The sequence below is a fragment of the Acomys minous genome, assembly GCF_964271855.1.
Source record: "Acomys minous genome assembly, chromosome: 15".
Taxonomy (NCBI): domain Eukaryota; kingdom Metazoa; phylum Chordata; class Mammalia; order Rodentia; family Muridae; genus Acomys; species Acomys minous.
This window is the reverse complement of record NC_140497.1, coordinates 56757601-56768585: the sequence shown is the minus strand read 5'-3', so window position 1 is coordinate 56768585 and position 10985 is coordinate 56757601.

The window sequence follows — 10985 nt, the reverse complement described above, 5'->3', positions numbered from 1 at the left end:
GATTAAAGGCGTGCGTCACCATGCCCGGCTCCACTTTCCATTTTTAAATGGAAAGAAACACATTATTTTAGGAACTGAAATTGGATTAATCTACAAAAGACAGTGGGATCTATCCATGGGTTATGAGTGAGTAGCTTGTGTGTAGATAAGCACTGTCTCGAGGAAGCAGAATACTGTTACATGCTCACAGGGGATGGGGTTTCTCTCTTTTCTTAAGTGTGCAGACAACCTATTGCTTCTTTATTCTGTATATAGCTGCTCTGGTTTCCCTAATGTGCCCCTACTAGCTGGTAGGGCTGGTAAACAAGATATTTTATCCTGTAACTTAAGGGCATCAAGGAGAATGTCTTCCTTAGGTAAAATGGGCATGTTTCAGATCCCCTCCTCCTCCCTCCTCCCCACCCAACCCATCATGTAGGTGTTGAGAGAAGATAAGCATGGTTTTAGCCTAGGTTGCATGAAAACGCTTAGCGGCTGATTTGCCAGAGGTGCAGATGGGTTGGAATGAATGCTGCCTGCTCGGCCTAACCCAGCCTACAGAACACAGTGTGGCTATCAACCCTGGCCAGGGAGGTGACCTTGCCATGGCGAGGAGAAGGAAAAGGGAAGTTTATATGGGACCAGGGGCCCCTGGAACCCATGGGCTCACAATAACATTCTTATCTGCCTGTTTGCCTTTGAGTAGTTGGCGACTTGATTCGGCTGGTCTCTTGACCCGGCCAGACCACAGAAGTTCTTTCTTCCTGGATGGCAAAAACCTCACCACAGCTCTTTTAAACCAGGGATTGCTGGAGACTGTAGGTCACCTTGCCCTTGGATGGTTGCCGGTTATGGTTCTCAAACCCTGTTGCTCAGAGAGTCCACACTGAGCACAGACAGGAAAGGTCTGGGTTGTGTGCATACCACTTGGGGACTGAAAACAGCTCAGAACACTGAAACAGAGAACCCACATTCCAGCCCCCGCCTCGACCTCCTCCTTAGTCAGCCTGTGCTCAGAGTTTAACTCAAGAGTCCAGCGGTGGCTGTGAGGTGACCTACCCATCGAGAATCCACACAGATATCACAGCACACGTCTCTTTTGCCCCCTTTCCTCCTGGTCCACCAGCCCTCCTAACTCTGCAGGGTCTTCAACCTATTAAAGATCTGATCCTTGGTCTACCCACAAACCACTGCACCAGATGTGACCCTTTCACTTCCTCTTCCTGGTGTGGTACTTTCTCAAAAGATGCATCGGAGGGCTTCTCAAAAATACTGCTGTCCCTGTTGCACCTTTTCACGCACCTTCTAGTGGTTGCCAAACCTTGCTGTTTTTGAAACACGCCCCCCTCATCCCCGATCCCCATGAGTTTGGCTTGTCATTCACTGATGATTAGAATCGTTTGGGGACACTTTGAAAAAACCCAGTACTCACAGTATGCCACAGCCCGACTAATCAAAATCCCTAAGGTAGGATTTAGTTTTGAAAAATCAACCGTAGCCCTTCCTGTCTCTTATGGAAGACTACAGCAACCCATTTTCTTTACTCTCTTGCATCAAGATGTACACATGAAAATGTTCCACACGACACACCTGACAGTGCCGGTGGGGGACTTCTCAAATAAAAAGCCCACAGCTCATTAAAATGAAGACATTTTTGTTGGGGGAGGGTGGAGCTCTTTCTGCCTGGGACTTGGCTTTGAAGTATTGAGGTCTGGTTCCCATTGAGAACTGTGAGGAGACAGATAACAATAAAGACCTAGATATAAGGCCGGGCGTGGTGGCGCACGCCTTTAATCCCAGCACTCGGGAGGCAGAGGCGGGCGAATCTTTGTGAGTTCGAGGCCAGCCTGGTCTACAAAGTGAGTCCAGGACAGCCCAGGCTAACACAGAGAGACCCTGTCTTGAAAAACCAAAAAAAAAAAAAAAAAAAAAAAAAAAAAAGACCTAGATATAAGGTGCCAAATAAGATATAGCATGCTGAGCAGGTAAGAATTTCAGAAAGCCTCGTATGGTGGCACATGCCTTATATCTCAGTCCTTAAAAGAGGCAAAGGCAGTCAGATCTCCGTGAGTTCAAGATCAGCCTGGTCTACATAGTGAGTTCCAGGCCAACCAGAGCTACAAAGTGAGACCCTGTCTCAAAACAACCACACACAAAAAATTATATTAGAAAAACAAATAACTTTAGTGTCATTAGTCACTCCCAAGTTTGTCACCTCCAAGAATTTATGTACTCTTGTCTTGTTCCTTCTTACATTCTAATAAAATAGCAAGGCCAGCCGGGCGTGGTGGCGCATGCCTTTAATCCCAGCACTCGGGAGGCAGAGGCAGGCAGATCGAGGCCAGCCTGGTCTACAAAGCAAGTGCAGGACAGCCAAGGCTACACAGAGAAACAATGTCTCAAAAAACAAAACAAAACAAAAACCAAAAACAAAATAGCAAAGCAGATTATTTTACAAAGGGAAAAAGGGTTTAGTTCATTCTTAGTTTTAGAAGCAGAAAGTCAAATATTAGTCTTTCCCTTTGGTTTAGCCTCTGGTGAGGCTCTGTTGGCTGAGTTGAATCATGGTGGTGATGTTACGGCAAGAAAGGAAAGTGGGGGGCATTCATGGTCTTCATAGCAACCCTTTCTGGGAACTAATGGGGTTCTCTTGAGAACTATTCTAATTCCTTGCCAGGGTGATAACCCAACAATCCCAAGACAGTCTGCCAGGTCTAGTCCATTCAAGGAGCCCTAGCGCCTCTCTACAGCACCATACTGGAGACCTGTTCCCAACACATGAACCCCTGGAGGGCAAACCAGGTTCAAACCAGAAAGCCTCCTGGCCCAAATGAGTTCAGACCTTGAAACCATTGATACCATCTCTACACCGGGAGTTTACGTCGTCGGAAAAGGTCTATGGGTTAACGATGAGGATTTCTGGGACACTGGGTCTGAAAATAACTTGAGAAATAAAACAAAGAGACTTTCTTTGGGTTTGATCAAGGGCCTGAGGTTTGCAGATTTGAAGATCAAACTGTCATCAAAGAAAACAGAACTTAGGCTTTCTCAACATCCTGCGCAGGTGTGGGGCAGAAGAGAATGGGGAAGTGGCTGGACTCAGAAGCAACCATAAAAGCTGGAGTCAACAGGTGGAAGCCAGCCAGGCTGCTCCACCTCTGTGCAGCGGGTGGGGAGGCGCTGCGATGAACAAATATGTGATAAGAGGTGGGAAAGACAGAAACCCAGAGTGGCCCCTGGGCTGTGGAGAGAGGCAGGGCTGGAGACACAAAGATGGTGACAGGCAAGAGAAGCCTGAGGTCAGCATGTTGAATTGCCCAGCGGGGGTTGGTGGAGTGGTGTACAGCATCCTGGAGCTTATGCAGATGCAGACTCAGCTCCCCATTTAACACACACACACACACACACACACACACACACACACACACCACACACACACACGCACACCACACATGCACACACACACACATGCACACGCATACACACACACAAACACCACACATGCACACATGCACACACACTTGCACACACACATGCACACACACGCACACCCACATGCACACGCATACACACACAAACACCACACATGCACACACACAACACACACACTTGCACACACACACACCACATATACACACACATGCACACACTCACACACCACATATACACAAGTGCGCGCACACACACACACTCTACCTAGCCAAGAGAGGCTCCCTAGAGGCAGCCCACTCGCTTTCACTGATGAATGGATATATCCTTGGTTTAGGCAAAGCCCCAAGGATTTTTGCCTCAAGACTGCTTATTGTTGCCATACTGCCTTCCCATGCCTGTCTCATATGCCTGGCATAATGCACTGAGCTTGAATAGACCCCCCACTGCCTATAGCATGATATTTTTGCTCCATAGGTGCTACTCTCTCTGTTGGGCAGATTTCCCACAAGTCGACTTCATAATTTCTGATAATGGTTCCTGAATTGATTCAGGTAATTAAAAAACCCTCCTGCCATATAGCAAAAGCTGTTAGGAGCTCTTTGAACCTCCCTGTGAATTATACCAAGAAGGAAAACAAGATTGAAACATATTAATAATTAAGGAAATACATTCATTCTAGGTTTATCCCAAGGATAAGGCCCAGGTATACACCAGGATAAGAAAGACCATAGAAACAAAGAGTAAATGGTTATCTATGCAAAACAAGACAGACACCTGTTTCTTAGAAAAACCTTGACATAAAAAACTCCTGCTTTGAGGCAGACACAGTAGCACACGCCTTTAATCCCAGCACTCGGGAGGCAGAGGCAGACAGATTGCTGAGGGTTCAAGGCCAGCCTGATCCACAAAGCGAGTCCAGGAGAGGCAAGGCTACACAGAGAGACCCTGTCTCAAAAAACAAAAAACTCCTGCTTTGAACACATAACATACATTTGAAATAAGAAAAAAATAAAACCTCTGCTTTGAACTCAGAATGAGCATATAGATAAAACCACTATTTTAAACTTATAATAATAAAACTATCTAGTTAGATATGGTTCTAATGAAAGCACAGAGTCAATACTTCTACTGTAACTCCCTTTTAAGGTGATGCTAGTGTATATTTTTGAATAAAATAATTTTTCATAGATATTATAAAAACTCAGGACAGATATAAGTTGTTGGCTGATGGGAATTTCCCCCCATTCACCATCCACCAAATATGTGTCTGTCTGTCTTTGTCTTTATGTAAGTTTATGAATGATCTATGGGAGCTCCCTATGTTTGTGGGAATGTATGGTTTTTCTCTTTCTTTCTTTTCATAGCAACCAGAGGCCCAAAATAGCAAGGATACCAGCCTGAGAATTGAAGAGCTAAATTACAGCAGCCAGAGCGATCAGTCTGGCAGTTAAGAGTTACAAAAGTTCAGAGTTTCTTGCTGTGACCAGCAGCCCTAAATAGTCTGAAAGTTCGAGAGTTAAAGTACAGAGAGAAACACTAAAGCAACCACCTCCTAGCCCCGATAGGCCGAGAGCAAAAACCTGGACCCTCTTTCTCCTGCCGACTCTTCTGTCCCACCTCAGCGGCCCCTGGATCCTGAGGCTGTAAAGCCTCGTTTTTATTTTTGTTTTTTGTTTTTTTTTTTGCAGCGCACAGTTTCAAGGGTTTGGCCCATTATTTTCACGGCAGTGAGCATGGTGGCATGCAGGCAGAAGTAGGTGAGAGTTCTACGTCTGTACCTGCAGGCAGCAGGAAAAAGAGAGACTTCGGGCTCGGCTTTTGAAAACCTCATAGACATCTTCCAGTGACGCACTTCCTCCAAAAAGGCTACACCTCCCAATCCTTTCAAATAGCGCCCCTTCCTGGTCACCTAGCATTCACATCCTCGAACCTATGGGAGCCGTTCTCAATCAAACCTCCACAGTGTGGAAAGCGTTTGAGCCCTTCCAAGACAGGCTGAGCTACGTGCTTGTGAGAGGAGATAAATGATCCCTAGTTCCGTGAGCCATTAGTCTCGTGTTTAATTACCCAGAGTTAAGTCAACTCATAAATGATACATCTCTGTTGACTTTTTGTGTGGTAGTTACTGTTTGGTACACATCTGCTTAGAAATTTTCATCCAACGCTTACCTATATTGGTGATACTCATAGGATAAAATACCATCAATGCTGTTCTAGAATCAGGTAGGAAACAAACCTCTGGGTATGTCTTTGGTGGTGGTGGCGGCGGTGGTGAGGGTGGTGAGGTGGGGAATTGGGGGGTGGGGAGCCAGAGATGCTTAGTCGATGAGGAAAGACCACCCTGAAGGTAGGCGGCACCATCTCATGGGTTGGGGACCCAGATGGAATAGAAATAAGAAGGAGAGCCGAGTACCAGCACACAGCACTCTCTGCTTCCGGACTTTGGCGAGACTGTGACCTGTAGCGCATGCTTCTGCCATCATCTTACCCTCCAACTGTAGGCCAAAAGAAGCACTTCTCCCGGAAGCGGCCCCTGCCAGGCATTTATCCCAGCTGAGAGGGATGGAACTAGAACACTATTCACTATCTACTCGCTTCCTGTGGATTGGGCCAAGTGAACCTCCAACTCTGCAAAATGAAGACAGCACTCCTGACCTCCCAGAGTTGCTGGAATTTCAATAAGGATGATGGTTCAGGGCAAGAGGAAGTGGACTTTGCAAAGGAGGAAAACTGGGAAATATAGGCTCACGGTTCCAGCATGGTGGGGTTCTTCGGGGCATGTAGATGACCAAGGCCTTGTGATGTCCTCCATGGTAAAGGAAGACAGAACAAGATTCTGGGCGTCTCCTTACAAGACCGCTGATCCCATCACAAGGGTTCCTCCCTCGTTTCATCTTAATTCTCTCCAAATTTTCTGCCTCGAGAAAACACCAAACTGGTGAGGGAGGGCTTCATTTGATATACGAACTGGAGGAAAGATTGGGGCCACAACAAGCAATTGTACTAGGTCCTCTTTGAAAAAAATTAAATAAAATTCCTGTGTGTTTACTATGACACTGGGCCTTGTGTCTCTCCTTAGATGTTGTTAATTGCTCTGTGGTAGTGCCAAAACATGTAGAACAAAACAAAACAAAGTGATAAAATGAAAATAAGGTCCATACCTCTTCAGGTATGTGCTACTGGACCACGGGTCCTTGTCGTGGGTAAAACACTGTGGCCATGCACTGACTCTGCATTGAGGATTCTTGTGAGGTTTACTAAGAGGCTGAATGAAAGGAGAAAGATGTTCCTTCGGGTCCCAGTGACAGACTTGATTCAGCTGTGCCAAGCTAAGTCACCATGTGCCTGAGCTAGTCATCCTGCTACGGAGTCCAAGCTCAGCAGTGCAAAGAGGAGACAGTGAACCCAAAACCAAGGCAGGATGCTCTAGTCTCTGAGACAACATTGTAGCAAAGGAGTAGCCAGCGGCTTCTCATTAGGGTGCCACACTATGGGCAGAAGTTTATGAAACCTCAAGGGAAAAGCCAGAACCTTGAATATTTTTATAGAGGGCTTGTTGCTTTGTGGAGACTGCCAGTTGATTTGAGAAATGAGAATCAAGTGAATTTATTAACTAGTTATTCTAATTTTTTGGTACATGTTTCTGCTTAGTAGTCCTATTTGAGCTTTTTAAATCGTCCCCCTTTGGGGACAGTGGACACACAGATGTGTTGGATGGAAGTGGTGGCCTGGGAATTGATCAGATTTTGTGACAGCAGGTCACGTGTCTGCCTTGTGGGGCTGTAGAGCTGTGCTTGATCCTGTTGGACCAGTTTCTCCATACCTTTTCTTTCCTCTTTTGCTGGAGGCTAATCTTCAGTCAGCAGGTGCTACCTCGTGAGTAGATACCTTGTGTGTAACTTGACTCATATCTAACTCCCTGAGTCCCGCCTGCTTCTGAGCCAGTTTCGTTCCCACAGTGAGACATTGTGCTGGTGTAACTGGTACCTGCCTCAGGGAACCTCTGTCCTGTGGCTGGGTGCGGCGCAGAGCTTGTTGAAGAGACAGAAGGGCTGCCTTGTGTGTGCTTACATCTTGGGATGCTGAGAAACAGACTCCCCAAATACTAGGATGCTTTGCTCTCTGTCTCCTCTGTCTCTCTCTGTCTCCTCCTCTCTCTGCATGTATGTGTATGCAAGATGGCTTGGAAGGAATTTACCGTTGCAGTCTTGGTAACGGAGAACAAATAAAGCTGTTTCATTGTGCCCAGAGGAATTTATGTTGTCTGATTTCTTCATGTCTTGTTCATTATAATCCACTGTTAGCAGTTCCCTGTTAAGGGATAAAATTTCCTTTTTTTTGTTTGTTTTGTTTTGTTTTGTTTTTTGTTTTTTGAGACAGGGTTTCTCTGTATAGCCTTGGCTGTCCTAGACTTACTTTGTAAACCATGCTGGCCTCGAACTCACAGGGATTTGCCTGCCTCTGCCTCCCAAGTGCTGGGATTAAAGGTGTGCACTACCACACCCTGCAAAATTTCCTTTAAAAATATTTATTTATTTTATTTTATGAACGCCTGTGTGTCTGCATGTGCACATGACTCTCAGAGGTCAGACGAGTGTGTCAGAGGCCCTGTAGTTGAAGTTGTGAGCCATCCAGCGTGGATTCTGGGACCCGAACTGAGGAGCTCTGATAAGGTGACGATAAGCATTCTTTGTTTTCCGAGACAGGGTTTCTCTGTGTAGCCTTGGCTGTACAGGACTCACTTTGTAGATCAGGCTGGTCTCAAACTCACAATGATCCGCCTGCCTCTACCTCCCCAGTTCTGGATTAAAGGCCTGCACTACCACATCCAGTTAATAAGCATTCTTAAGTGCGGAGCCATCTCTCCAGCAGCACAAGAGGTCTCTTCCTGAAATACCAATTCATGCAAAACTGTTTCAGGAACATGGTAATGAAAGCAATAGCAAAACTGAGTTGAGAGACACAGAGCCTGAACTGGAAGGTTCCTCTGCAGGTTTATGGTGCCAACCTGTTTTGTTAGGGCTAGGCTGTGGGTCTTTGAGGACTTCACAGTTTGAATATTTGGTTGAGGATTTATTAGTATAGGGAGGAGCCACCTTTCAACACCCTGGAGGTGTTCTAGGACTTTCTTCATAAGCTAATTGACAGGGGTTCTGTGCTGGTTTCTATGGTAAAGGCATTCTGGAAACAGTTTGAAATGTTTAGGGCCAGGTTTAGTTGCATACGGCTAACTAGCTATGGCAGCTTTGTCATGTAGACACAATGTAAAATCACCTTGGAAGAGAGTCCTAATGTACCATTGGCTACGCCAGGTTATCCGTGGCTTGTCTGTCAGGGATTTTCTGATGGCTGTAGTTAATGCCGGAAGAATCCGCGGAAAAGCAGGCCCTGGACAGTGAAGAAAAGTAGCCGAGTACCGAGCATGCGCAGTCGTTCCGCTCTGCTCTCGATCACCGATCTGAAGTGACTAAATGTGTTAAGTTCCTGCTGCCAGACTCCTCTGGCATGATGAACTGTAACCCGGAACTGTGAGCCACAATAAGCCCGTTCTACCCAAGGATACTTTTGCCGGGGTATTTTATCAGAGCAACAGAAATGAAGCTAAGATGTCTCCAACTGGTAGGTACTAACTAGATCTGAGGACGGAGAATGCGACAGGGCATTCTGGGTACACAGCAATCAGAACACGCCTCCCTTCCTTCCACCTTCAACTCTGCTTGTGCAACTCCCCCAGTAAGGCAGCTGCTAGGGCGCACAGACAGCGGGGCGAGGAGTAGATCTTCCTATGGCCTGTTGCATGTCCTCTGCGTAAAGCTGGCTTGAGGCCTGCTCTCCTCAGCCCAGAGCATACATCTGAGGGGAAGGGAGCTAAGCATCCGAAGGCAGATGTTGAAATAGCTTCTGGTATTTGACCACGTCCCCTGGAGGGGGAGGCCTGGTTGTACTCAGAGGAAGGATAGCAGGCTACCAAGAAGAGACTTGATACCCTATGAGCATATACAGGGGGAGGAAATCCCCCTCAGTCACAGTCATAGGGGAGGGGAGTAAGGGGAAAATAGGAGGGAGGGAGGAATGAGAGGATACAAGGGATGGGATAACCATTGAGATGTAATATGAATAAATTAATAAAATATATTTTTAAAAGTACAAGGGGGAAAAAGTGCATACCCCTATGCCTGCCTTATCTGTCCCACTCTCGGTTCAACACTTTTCTCCTGTTAAAATCACAATGTGCCAAATGCTTTCTTACTGTGGCTTTGCTAATAAAAGCTTATCTCTAGCAAGGAAAAAAAGAAAAAGAAAAAAAAAGAAAGAAAGAAAGAAAAAAGGAAATAGCTCCTGGGAAGAGTTTTGCTCAGGAAGAGCTGGGAGGGCTGGGAATCCCTTGCCTCCTCCATTGCCCCCAGATGTCCACCTATGAAGACTAAGATGTTGCTGGGTCAAAGTTTTCTGTCACTAACCACTTTCAGATGGAGGTTTACTTTCACACCGAAGAGGAAAGGTATTCCACAGTTGTCATCAGAAGAGGTAGCTGTGGCTGTCAACACTCTCAAAAGCTTCATAGTTTCAACTGGGAAAAATATGTGGTTCATTTATTAAAGTAAACTTTGAGGCTCTTCATAACCTAAGTGTATCTCTGTGTTTGTGGTTCGTGTATGCGTGTGTATGTATGTGGTTTGTGTGTGTTGTGTGTGGTGCTTGTGTGCATGCTTGTGGTACATGTGACTGTGTGGTGCATGTGTGCACGATGCATGTATGTGTGTCTATGTGTCTCTAGGTTGATGACAGGTTTCTTTCTCTCTCACACTGCACCTTATTTTTTGAGACTGGGACTCTCACTGACCCTAGGGCTTGTTTTGGCTGGCCTGTCTCTGCTACCTTGGTGCTGGGACAGCAGGTATGCCACTGGGTTGGCTTTTTTAAAAAAAAATATTTATTTATTTATTTATTATTATGTATACAGTGTTCTGCCTGTGTGTACATCTGAGGGCATCAGATCACATTATAAATGGTTGTGAGCCACCATGTGGTTGCTGGGAATTGGACTCAGGACCTCTGGAAAGGCAGTCAGTGCTCTTAACCTCTGAGCCATCTCTCCAGCTCCTGGGTTGGCTTTTTAAATGGATGCTGAGATTCAGACATGTTCTTGTGGCTGTATAGCACACGCTTTACCAACAAAGCTGTCCCTCCAGCCTTGCTATCCATCTCTTAATGGCTTTCCTTTAAGCTGTGGAAATGGTGTTGCTGTTTTGTACACACATAGACAGCCTGCTCTCGAAGACTGAAGTCTGTGCAGCACCATTGTAGATGCACTGTTGCCACACACAGACGCCACAGCCTCTCTCTCTCTCTCATGTACCCACCTTGCCTAGACTGAGTACTTAGCATTGGGAAGCTGCGTGCCAGGAGGCATGTTCCGGCCCCGACTGCGTGAGCTAAAACACAGCACAGTCTACCCCTTTGTCTACAAAACCGAGGAAAGCAAGAGTGTGAGACACAGGCAAGAGAGAGGTTTTATACATCAGACAAGCCCTTTATTTGAATTAGAAACAACTAAAGGGCATTTGCATTCA